Raw genomic sequence first — 8,930 nt, 5'->3', positions numbered from 1 at the left:
GTATAAAGTTTTTTCTTCTTTATAAAAAAAATTTATCCATGTTATCAAGAAATTTCTTTAGGATAGGTAATCAAAAGTGGTTGATGAAATTTTTATTTTATGGAAATATGTGCATTGAACAAATTTATGAATAGTTTTTTGGTTACATTCCTTGAAGGCTTGATTTTAACATTGTCATTTTACATATGCTATTGCAGTGAGTGGATGATCAAGGTTTCGAGGAATAGTTGGTATGTCTTCGTCCATATGAAAAAAACGAAAAGATAATCAAACATCTATAAATAGATCAATGATTGTGGCAGATGATGATCAAAATTGATATGAACTTTTATGTGAAACGTCCCAGATTCGACGATTGTCCTCACTGTATCAAGACAAGTCTTTCCAGCATGCTTATGTCCTCACTCACACACACTCTAGGAAACTTCCAAGGGGGTCACCCATCCCAAAATTGCTCTAAGTCAAGCACGCTTAACTTTAGAGTTCTTATGTGATGAGCTACCGAAAAAAAAATGCACATTCTTGATATGAGTAGTGCATATCAAATCTTTTAAGCCATTCTCAACTACACAGTCCATTACATTGAACAGTCTCGGAATCCCTCTAATTCCGGTGTGGGATCGGTTCATTCATGTTCTCTCCACCTAGAAGCCTGCCAGGAGCCGCTCATTGTCCGTTCAACCTCATGGCACCGGCGATCACCCCCCGCCCTCTTCGGCCCCGGGCCTCACATGCCCACCAGCTTCCGCTTGGTTCGTCCCCGAACCAAACCGTAATAAGAGAGGTCGGCTCTGATACCAACTGCTGTAGCATGATCCACAGGACGCATCATCATAACCTTATCTCGTATAGTAAGTCGTAGACCATCCATAAAGTGTCTAAGCTTCTCTTCAGCATCCCTGACAATAAGAGGTAAAAAGTGAAAACCCCTATCAAATTTCTTGACAAACTCTGCAACAGTCGAGTCTCCCTGACGGAGGCTCATAAACTCTCTCTTCAGCCGTCTTCTAACAGCAGCCGTAAAATACTTCTCATAGAATATCATTTTAAATTGAGCCCAAGTAAGTGTAGCAAGGTTAACACCCTGCTCAACTCCTTCCCACCATAAAGAAGCGCCATCCCTCAGCAGATAAGTGGTACACCACACACGGTCTGCATCTCCCATATCTAAATAGCGAAAGTGTACCTCCAGAGAACAAATCCATCCTTCTGCAACAAAAGGGTCGGTAGCCAGAAAATTACTTCAGCCCTAGCCTCCGGAACTGTTCATAAATGTCGTGTTGTGGCCTAAGCGCCTGTTGCAACAGCTGTTGTTGCATCTGTTGTAAATGCTGCTGTAGCTGCTGCTGCTCGAAGAGACGAGACATCCCCTCAAGAGCACGAGTAGCAGCATGTGGTGGTGGTGGTGGTGGTGCATTCCTTTGACTATTCCCTCGACGATTAACATTGTTCTCTTCCTGATTCTCCATAACGGGAGCGCGTCTAGGAGGCATTTTATCTGAATGTTTTCCAAATTCTAACGTAACCAACATGCATTTAAATCTAAGTTCTCTAATCATGCGACATATCCTATCCCATTTAGCAATTTAAGCATGCAAAGCATAAATACTTAAAAAGCTCATAAACATGTCCAATAAGCATAATTTTCATAAAGTCATGCAGGTAGCATCATACTGAATCATGTAAAGCATGTAAAAACTTACAACTTGAGGCTTGACGGCTGATCTTCCCGGCGCTGATGGTGGCACAACCCTTTACAGAACCATTGCTCTGATACCAACTAAGAAGAACATGCAACCTAATTTCTACTAGGTTAACTCTTGTTCTCAATACAATTTAAATAACCAATTTAACATTTCATGCAATAATAAGCAATATAAAAATGTTAAATGACTAGGTTACCCGTTATGAGTATAGTGTCTGCCTCTTCCTCAGGTTCCTCGGCATCCATAACATAAGCTCGTGTCGTCGTAGTTGCTTTCCTCTTTGGGCAATCGATAGCTTTGTGTCCAGCCTCTTACAGTAGAAACATTTGAATGATCACAACTCACATTTTCCAAGATGCAGACGGTTGCACTCCTTGCATGGTTGCCTTTCAGCAGGCTTTGGTGCTCCAGGATTTTGTGGCTTAGGAGGAGCTGGCTTCTTGACTGGACCTTGGGGCTTTTGAGGCCCTTGAGGTCTAGGGGTACCCGTATATGGTTTCCTATTCGGTTGATTGTTACTTTGGTGTAGTTGCCTCTTGCGCTGTAGCTCAAAGTCAATGTCCTTCAAGGATTGCTCAGCCTGATATGCATAAGTAACTGCGAATCTCGGTGACACTCTTTGGTACTTGCCATTCTTTCTAAGTTATGATTTAAGAAACCATAAAAATTATATGAACTTTGTGTCTTATTTTATGTGAAGGATGTAATGATTCCAAATAAAAAGTTTTAAGGCTAAAATTAAAGAAAATCATAACTAAGGGATTTCAAAATTTTGGGAGATTAAATGTGCAATTTCGAAAATGTGAGGTCTACAATGCAATTTTCGAAATATAAGGGACCTAAAAGAAATTACCGAATTCTTAAGGACCATGAAAGTAATTTTCGAAAAACTTCAAGGGTTAAAATGAAAAGTTCGAAAATATAAGGAACTTAATGCATTTATCCGTAATTTGGGGACGGGATAGTAAAATTCGAAAAAAATTGAGGGACCAAAGTGCAATTTTTCAAGAAATGCTTAAGTTTCAACATACAATCTACATATAACTTTGGGAATTAATGATAGCAAATCCTTAAGTTTCAACACGAAAATATTTAAAAGATATTTTCACCGCAGGGAGATCATCATTCTTGGTGTAGCTACCTATGCATTGCTAGATTCAGGAGCTACACATTCTTTTATATCTGAAACCTTCATCAAAAGACTGAAAATTACTCCTCAAGATATGGGTTTGGGTTTCAAAGTTTCTATTCCATCCGGTGATCAAATGCTCACGTCTAAGATTGTTAAGAATCTGGAGCTTCGTTTATTCAAAGATGTTGTTCGGGCAGATCTTATTGTGCTTCCTATGCCCGAATTTGATATTATACTTGGGATGGATTGGTTATCAGCGAATGGTGCTTCGATTGATTTTCGTCAGCGATCGGTATATATCAGGCCACCTAGTGGTAAATCTTTTATTTTTGAGGCGGCAAGAAACAAGAAAATGCCGCACATTATCTCTTGTCTATGTGCGAGGAAGCTTATTAAGCGTGGATACCAAGCTTATCTAACATGTGTCACTACTACACATGAATCCATAAGTCAGAAGTTAGAAGATGTTGATATTGTGAGAGATTTTCCTAGCGTCTTTCCCAAGGACGTTTCTGGTATTCCGCCCGATCGTAAAGTGGAATTCTCTATTGATCTAATGCCGGGCTCAGTAGCGCGAGCCTGTGACCTTAGAAAGGGCAATAAAGGTCGAGGAAAATGATTCGATGGGCATCATCGTCCAACTGTAAAGAGATGGCTTCGTCTATTCTTTAGCTTCCCTTCTACCCCAGGTGAGGTTATTGGTCGGTAGTTGGTGTGACAGAATGGTATCAGAGCCGGTCACCGGCATGAAACACCGGGAAATAAGTGCTATGCGGGACAAAGTGCTACGTGCATAGGAGCCACCTCTTGAACCTACGGGGCAAAGTGCTGCATGACGGTAGCCACCTCTTGAACCTGTAGGAGCCACCTCTAGATTCTCGGCGCTGGTGGATCGAGTGGTCAGGACGCGACGAGGACGTCGCGTTTTGAAGGAAGGGTGATTGTGATACCCTTGCCTCATATCTGAAAAATTAAAGATTTAAAATGAGTTTATAATGGGCTACAATGGACTTCTACAGCAGCTTGAGTTAATCATTTTCGTAAAGCGATGACGAATACGAAGTAGTTGCTATAGGGGCCCATTGTGCAGTCACGCAGGCGCGGGCTCGGGCTCGAGGCGTGACATTATGGATCTTGTTTGGTATATAAATGAACAAAAGTAAATTATTGGTTTGAAAATTGTAATTAGTGATACTTGTATCTATGAGTAGGTCTCTTGTGAGACGGTATCACAAATCTTATCTGTGAGACGTTTCAACCCTACCGATATTCACGATAAAAAATTATACTCTTAGCATAAAAAGTAATATTTTTTCATGTATGGCCCAAATAAAATATATGTCTCACAAAATACGACCACACAAATTTTTACATGTATCTATTTATAGTGCACTTGATGCAATGAATTTTTCTCTTGTAATGATTTTTCAGTAATTTTCATATTTTGGTTCTACTGTGAAATGGTGATATGGGCCCGACTTGTAGCTAATAGTGCACTTGATGCACTGGAGCCCGACTTTCATACGGGCCGTGGACAGCTTATCTTTTATTAGTATAGTTATTTACTTTTATTAAGTTCTTATATATCAAATATATATTCGATGGCCTGCCTACATAAAATCTCGGGCATATCTATTCAATTCAAAGATTTTAGCTTTTTCGACGTCATTTCGGTTTAAAATATTTTCGACGAAACTTTATGAATCGATACTATAAACTTTGATCCATGGTTAGATTTCGATAAAACCCGCAAATTAAACCGAAAATCATTTTTAGGTTTTCCAAACTAACTTTTATTTATTTCTCAAAGTATTTGAATAACGAATATTTAATCCAAAAATATATGGCGTATATGCCCATAAGTGAATAGTAGATACGATACAAAGGTATTATTGGTCTACGCACCATCTTATTATCATTGGTCTATTTTCCACATTTAACAAGGAAGGATTTGGTGGGGTTAAAAAAGGGATCCTCTCCTCCCATCTTTCATTTCACCATGTTACATCAACTCCTCAATTTGTTAGAATTGAATTTTAATCTTGTATATTTGAATTCTTTATTGATTTAAGTCATTTCAATCGCGAGTACTGATGTTACGTTATAATACATAAATTTACGTCATATTGTAAAAAGAGCCGAATTTATAACAAAAATAATAAAGATGACATACGAACTCTTGAATTTGAAAACATGAAGGACAAGATTTACAATTTTTCATAAATCGTATCATTCAGTTATATACATATATATATATATATGTACATGTATATATATATATATATATATATATATATATATATATATATCTATATGTATGTATATATTATTTTATGATTTCTCTCGATATATATATATATATATATATATATATCTATATGTATGTATATATTATTTTATGATTTCTCTCGATAGATTTTGTTACTTTATGAATGTTTAAGATTCCATAATTGAGATCGAATATGATAAACATATTTCTTTCGTTTCAGATGGATAGAATAAGTATCTGAATATTATCGTAAATATTTTAAAAAAACACAATTTTTGAAAGAATGTTCTTTCATTAATAGGGATGAACTGCCTACGCTCTGCGAACAATTAATTTGATGAATAGTAATGAGATTTGAATTGATCGAAAGGGAGTAAATCATTTTATACTAAGGGGGCGTTTGGTTCATGGGATTAGGTGGGTATGATTGTTAAATCCACCTAATCAATGCGTTTGGTACGAATTTTATTTAACCAACTCAATCTCTCATATAAATGATTAGGTTGTATAAGGTGTGATAAAATAATCACTTCTCACCCCTAGGATTATTTATCCAACTCTTAATCCATCATATTTTTCCAATTTTACTCTTCTCTTATATCCAAACTCACCGCCACGATCGACCACTGCCGCCGTCGGTCGACAGTCGCCACCGCCTACTGCCGGCCGACTGCCGGAATACCGCCGCCGCCGCCGCCGTCGGTCGATCATGTGGGGACCCGGACGCTAATCAAGTTCTTAATCATCATTGGGACTAATTAATCAATTATAAAACAGGGTCTAAAATTTTTTCTTTTTAAAATGCGGAACGTAGTGAAATCAAACTAATATACATATCAGTATAAAATACAATACAAGTCCTGTACTGCATGCATCCAAAATAAACTAAGGTTCAACATCTAAATATCAAGTGTCAAAACCTTATATACATCCAAGTCCGAAGTCTCCACTCTATCACAATCTCTCCTCATCTCCTAGACCCTGATCCTGTCCCACCTGTTGTCATGTACACATACAGACAAGACAACAGCCGGATAACTCCGGTGAGAATAAATCCCAGTATAAATCAACGAAACATGCAATCATATAAACAAATATAAAGCATGTAATCAGGTAACCGTAATATGTATCAAAATCTGAAACATAATTACAATTCTACGATTCAGACTAGACTCGATCCTAGTCCAGGGATCCCGGTTTCCAGATGTGGTGTTCCTATATCGAATTCCGTAATAGAAGGAACTCTGTTCCTATTACTCGATATAACCAAATATGGTGTTCCTATATCGAATTCCGTAATAGAAGAATTCCAATCCTAATTACTCGATATAACCAACATCCGATGTCCTGACCTATCCGTCATGGACTGTAGCTCTATCGCTAATATCATTATCTTGAGACATCGTGCAATGTTCCCGTGGCGATTCCACCACTATCAGGAACTTCTGTCACAAGATTACTCATCGGATACCTGCTATCTATAATTCAAGAAAACAAGTACATCAGTCAAATCAATGTAAATATCAATGCAATAAAGTAAAGTATGTGATTTAGGGAAACTCAAGTCTAATCCGACTCAAGTCGATCTCCCATTACCATATTGACTTATACCTTTCTTTCGTCGGTTTCTGGCTCAGTCGAAGTCCTGAATTCACAGTCTGTCTGGCAATGACAATATCAATAATCTCATGTCAATATACCTTTCAAATCAATAACAATCTGATCAATCTTGATTTAATTCAAAATCAACGGCATAACGGTACAAACTCAGTATCCCCGTCAATACCATATCACCAGATAACAGTTACAATCCATAACCCATATCCAATACAATCCGTAATCCAATCACAATTCAAATCTGTCTGGTATAAATCAATATACCCTAAAAATTCATAACAATTCCATAATCAGTCCGTTTCTTAATCTGACTTCGATTCTATGATGTCTAATATGTCAAGAACAACATATATGAGTTCCATTCAATTCTGACAATATCATAATTCTAAAACATGTCAAAACATAGTAAAACTTACGTCCAGTTGTAGCCTACGTCGATAGGAACTCAATACCGAAGTCGGATTCAAAATCAGACGGACGGATTTCTCGCAAAAGTCGTAAGGATTTTCAACAAATTCCCTCAGACCTTTTCTCGATTTCTCACTGAATTTTCGAAGGAATTTCAGTTTATATATATCAATGCATGCATGTCATGAGGTGTCACAATTTTCGCAAAACACGTCGCACCGCGGGTGCGGTAGCTTCAAGACCGCGGGTGCGCTCATGCTTCGGCAGCATTTCTATTTTCTGAAATTCCACGACCGCGGGTGCGGTCTTGTTCGCACCGCGGGTGCGGTCCTGCACCGCGGGTGCGGTCGTGTTTCTTACCGCGGGTGCGGTGAGGCTACTGGAATTTGCCCCAACTTTCTGTTCATGCACCGCGGGTGCGGTGTTGCTTCGGCAACACATTCTGAAATTCAAAATAATTGGCCGCACGTTATCTTAAATCGTGTCTCCGTTGGCCCTTTCATAATCACGTTAAATTATAAGTCAATAATCATTGATTAACAGTGATTAATTCTCGGGCATTACAGACCACCTCCGACCGGCCGCCGCCGAGTAAAGAAGGAAAAAAAAAGTAAAGGACAATTTTGTCATTTCATAAAAAAATTCAAAATTATCACACACTTAAAAATCATACCAAACATAATACAATTTTACATTATATATTACATTTATATCACAATCATTTCTTTAATCATTTACATACTAATCATTAGTTATGTTATCCTCCAAACCAAACGTAGCCTACGAGTATGATTTTTTATTGTGAATATCGGTAGAGTTGATCTGTCTAACATACAAATATTTGTAAAATCATCTCACAAGATATCTATTCTTTCATAAAATGGTACTGATAACCCGCGATGAATATCGACTCATGCCCCCACATATTACCACCTATCAGACAACGACACATTACGGATGGCAAATCAGCTGCAATGCCGTCGTGGGGGGCATGCCCTTCCTTTGAATCATACGTGGGGCCCACTACCAACTTAGCACGTCAAAAACTTGTGTGAGACAATCATACGTGGGGTCCACTACCAACTTAGCACGGCAAAAACTTGTGTGAGACGGTCTCACGGGTCGTATTTCTGAGACGGATCTCTTATTTGGGTCATCCATGAAAAAGTATTACTTTTTATTGTGAATATGAGTGGGGTTGATCCATCTCACAGATTATGATCCGTGAGACGGTCTCACATGAGACCCACTCACTTAGCACATAGCTTTCTATTTTCATTTCCGGAAATACCCCTTAGGCCCTATTAATATGTTTTCAATCGGGAAAAAAACTATAACAATTATGTTAATTGTTTGGGAAAAGATGTTAAACAGTCTCGAATTCCAGATAACAAATAAAATTTATTTAGTTATAATCATGGACATATTTCATTTGCAAATCATAATTTTCAAGAGAGAAGAAATTATTTTTCTAAATTTTATATTTAATTGCTAATATAGATAATATGGAAATTCAATGACTGGAGCCAAATAATTCACGTATGAAAATAAAACAAAGATGCTTTCAGGCTTCTATACTCCTCTTTTACTTCATTATTAATTAAGGCAATAGACAATGTCTTAGTTGAAATATCGACTTGTATCACACTATACATAAAATAACACATATTTTCAAGGAGAAATTGGAGATAAATCTCGAACACAAACTCTATCATTATGTTCAGTTTCTATATAAAATTAATTTACTTTGCACCCTCCGCATTCTTTTATTCTTTAGATTTTACTCCATGATGTTATT

The sequence above is a fragment of the Primulina eburnea genome, chromosome 10 (genome assembly GCF_022965805.1).
Source record: "Primulina eburnea isolate SZY01 chromosome 10, ASM2296580v1, whole genome shotgun sequence".
In the NCBI taxonomy this organism is placed as follows: domain Eukaryota; kingdom Viridiplantae; phylum Streptophyta; class Magnoliopsida; order Lamiales; family Gesneriaceae; genus Primulina; species Primulina eburnea.
This window is presented reverse-complemented; position numbering follows the sequence as displayed.